The sequence below is a fragment of the Athene noctua genome, unplaced genomic scaffold (genome assembly GCF_965140245.1).
Source record: "Athene noctua unplaced genomic scaffold, bAthNoc1.hap1.1 HAP1_HAP1_scaffold_620, whole genome shotgun sequence".
NCBI lineage: Eukaryota > Metazoa > Chordata > Aves > Strigiformes > Strigidae > Athene > Athene noctua.
The window spans coordinates 1,276-5,530 of record NW_027438060.1 but is presented as its reverse complement, the minus strand read 5'-3'; the positions used below and the strand labels follow the sequence as shown (position 1 = coordinate 5,530).

The window sequence follows — 4,255 nt, the reverse complement described above, 5'->3', positions numbered from 1 at the left end:
ATACTCTCCAAATTCACATCTCAGCCATTTTCAGACCTTAAAAAGAGCTCCTGAAACTTAATTGTTGTATAGACACATTTTTCTCAAAACCATCTGAAGAAAAATGTAACAAACTAATGGAACAAGGCTGAAAATGTCATTTTACCAACAATCAGTTAGTCATGGAATCACCTTTATAAGAAACTGGGGGAAAACATTAGAAAAAAATCTCCGCAGTTTATGAGCATCCTACCTTTCTTTTGCGCAGTTTCACTTGACTGTCTGAATATTCTTGTGTGGTCAAATGATTCCTTACACGTAAACACTGAATGTCTTCTGCTGAACTGACATTTGAAAAGTATTTGTTTTCAGGGGCCACTTGTGGTTCTGTGAAACCACTTCCATCCAGACCATTTTCCACTGCTGGAATGTGAGAGCAAGGAGAGGATTGCATAAGGCAGTTGCCAGATTCCACTGCTGAACATAGTTGTCTATCGCTGTGGGTGCATGATTCAGAAGAAATCCCACTCTCTACCACATTACACTCAGACTTTCCAAGCCCGTCTTTAAAAGCATCAGATTTCCGGCGCTGTTGTGCAACTACAGCAGTATGAAGCAGCTGCTTCCCAGGCATAATAATTTCTTTCACATTTGGAGAATTAGAACGATTTTCTTTCTCTACACCTACTACTTCATTTAAGCCTTCATAATTACAAAGCTCCACACTTTGGCCAGTACTGCCACATATGTCGTCTTCTTCCATGTCCTCTCTAGGAACTGTGTCACAGCCAGGTTCCTTACTTGTATCTCCAATTATTCCAGATGCTTCAGCTGCCTTGTTACCCTCTGTTATTGGTACCATCTGTGCTAAGGAGCCTGCTCCATTTAAACTCTTTTCTTCGTCTTTTGGTTCCCTTCCTACAGCAGTGATGTGGTAATTAACTCTATCCAGGTTGAGTGTTGAATAGTCATCGTCATCATCATCAGATACGTGGACTAGAGTTTCTGTGCTGGCCTCCAGAAAATGCTCCTCATCCTCATGGTTATAATTTTCATCCACCTCCTTTGAAACATTTCCCAGCTGCTTTACAGGGAAGCCAATCAGGTCTCCGCTATAACAGCACTCTGGAAATGAAGCACATTTTTCTTTCCGGTCCACACTCAAAACCTCATCTTTTTCCATACTTGTCTGCAAGTTATCAGCTACAAGTCCATGACGACATGCTGTATTGTACTCCACAGACTCCAAAGCCAATCCCATCCACTGGGTCACATGCTCTTCCCAGCTTTTCTTTCTGATTGCTAGAGACATGTCACAACAGTTCAGTGGCAGGCTGCAACGTACCTTCCACGGAGGACCAGAGGAGATGTCATGGTTGCTTTGCACTGCTCCAGAGGGAGAGAGGGTTTCATCATTTTAACATCTGCAAGAAATAAAAAAAAGACCGGGTTGTTGAATCAACTCCAAATAAAAAAAGAAAGAAAGGGAATGAACAGTTTAAACAAAAATATAAAAACAAGATAAGACTGTGGGACCAGAAGGACAGGAATTTAGAAGACTGTTTTGGTTAAAGTTTTAATACTTTTCATACAAACCTTGACAGCACTCATAATTCAGTGTAACTTTTTATCTGATTACTCTCCAATATCAAGTAAACAAAAATGCTATAAACTGGCACATGGACATACAAGTAGCTCCAGAACCAAAGTCTGGCAATAGGTCTATCTTTACCATGTCTGTCATAAGATACTATTTTCCATGGGTATAAATGGCATTATGCATTACAGTGCTTTGCACACAAAGCTGTTTTATATTTCTATCTCACCCAGAGGTACTCATGGAGCGCACAATTTTGGCTGTTTTTCAAAGAGGTAGAGCAGAACTTGAGGGTTATTCCAAATTTACCCAAGTTATAAACCACTTGTCTTATGAGTAGCTTTGGCCCATTCACTAGCTCTCATTTTTATAGTTATTGTTTCACTCTCTTCAGCACAAGTTTTAATTGCAAGTGTTACATGAAACTGCAGGGAAAATCAGCTGTTGTGTGGTAATAAAAAACATAACCCTAGGAAAACTAATTTAAGGTTTTGGCATATTCTTTACCTCAAATACATTATAAAGACTAAAAAAAAAAAACCCTTGGTGAATATATTCGGGAGCTACTAATGCAAAGAAAGGAAGAAACCCTTATTTAGGACAGGGCTCTCTTGTCAGCCAGGGTGGTCAGCCATAACGGTGACACTCACTGGACTGTCAGGCTCTGCCGGAGCCCACTGTCCTTGATTATCTCGGTGAGCATTTCTCACCGACTGATGTATTGGGCCTTCTGGATGATGGCATTTGAGAGATATTAATCTTGTGACAGTTCATGTGCAAATTAAAACAAAGAAAATCAATCATATTAATTTATGCATTAAACCCCAAAATTAACAAGTTCTTTGTGAAATAACAAAACAAAACTTCTGGCCTGTAAAACATTAGAAGTTCAAGGAGCAGACACCTCTACTTTTCACTCCCTACATAAGAACTGTCAGCACTTAGCATGGAGCTGCTTATTGATTTCAGCAATAAAGAAGATTAAGTACTAAGTTTGTTCTGGGTCATTTCAGTCCACTAAGGCAAATTCTGATTGCCCACCAGGCCACAAAGCTGCCTTGACAAATCACATGCCTGAAGGTATAAAGGTATTCATCTTGAAAGAAATGCAGAATTATGTCTGTGCAACTGAACCTCTGTAAATTATGTCTTGACAAACTGACTTTCAGGATAGAGTTGTACGTGCTCCTAGATCTTTAACCTTCTTTGAGGATGGCAAGCTTCATTTCACATTCACATTTTCCACCTCTGTGGAGACTGTGCTTAAAAAGAAAATATATTCATCGGGTAAAAGAATTCCATGCACAAGTCATTAGCATGTGGGAGGCTAAGGAAAATGGAAAATAACACACAGAGCAGGCCAAAAAAAATTATCTTCTTTCAGAGGCAAAATTTGGTAATAAGAAGTTAATATAACTTTAAGATTCTCTTTTCTTTCCTGGTCAAATATGAAAGCAATTCTAAATATTAAAATGTAAAGTCATATTATTGTATAAATTTGCAATGCATTTGCATTCTTTTTCTTACTCCATTTCATATTTATGTTCTCCTACTATTTCTAAGTGTGTGTGGTCCAAAATTACCACAGAGTATAAATCTGTAATAATACTTTTAACTTCTGCTGCACCTTTCCTGCTGGACCCTAAAGCTCTTCAGAAACAACTGAATTAGTTTTACAACACCACGTGTTTTGTTTTGACCTCTGAAAAGGGGCAGGTTTACTAAAAGGGGCTCAAAGATTTCTACTGTCGTTCATTAGCAATGCTGGGAGTTGCACCTGAGTGCAACATTTGCAGCTTCCCTCTCTTCTCCTACTAGAAAAACATAGATCCATCTGCTTTACAGAAAATTAAACATGGTTGCTACAGCCATATAGGAGAATTTATGAAAAAAATAAAGAAAATACACCAGTAATATTGTGTACAAAGCTAAAAAAATGAAACTTCTTAATGACACACATGCATTAATCTATCCAAGATTTAGGCTGCTCGTAACATGCAGAAGGCAGGCATTCAAAGAGTTAATTGGTGTGTGTTAATCTTGCTGCTGCTAAATGGAGTTACACGTGTGCAGAAAGGGGAGAACAGATCCCTTACTGTTTTTCATTTTTTGGATGTGGAGAGTTATATTTCATGGGGGATGAAAAACAAATAAATTTTACTTTAGGAACCCTTCTGTTTTACTTGTGCTATCACTGGCTTTGGCTGCCTCATCGACTGCAGAAAAAGTTATTAAACAGGAGAATATCACATACTTTGCTTGAAATGCTAGACAAATAAATATATGACAAGGGCACTTTCATTGTTCTCTAAAATATGAGTTTATGTTAGCACTGAGTATGAAAAATTTACCTTACATATGCTCCCTCTCCAGGCAGCTTCAGCTACCTTTCAGTTGCTGAAATATCCTCCTTCCCATGGCACATGGAGGAGCCTATAGTTTGGTGGAAACTGACTTCTGCTCCCCCTCCACTCCTCAAAGTCTGCATTATCTGCCATAATTCAGCTTAGAAATTATTTTCCTGCTTGACAGTTACAGGCTGACAAGGAATATTTTTCTCTCCTACCTCTGTATTCAGGATAGACTATTTCCTTTGCACTCTCATGCAGGCACATAAGCCGCGCTTTGGAGGATCCACCACTACAGACTTCTGAATGAGATTTATAACTGCTCCTTTCT

The 4,255-nt window shown here is 38.8% G+C and overlaps 1 pseudogene; it reads right to left on the bottom strand.

Annotated features, from left to right (window-relative positions):
• Positions 1-232: 232 nt before the first annotated feature.
• LOC141955781 (rho GTPase-activating protein 7 pseudogene) lies at positions 233-1,291 on the bottom strand (annotated as a pseudogene).
• Positions 1,292-4,255: the final 2,964 nt, after the last annotated feature.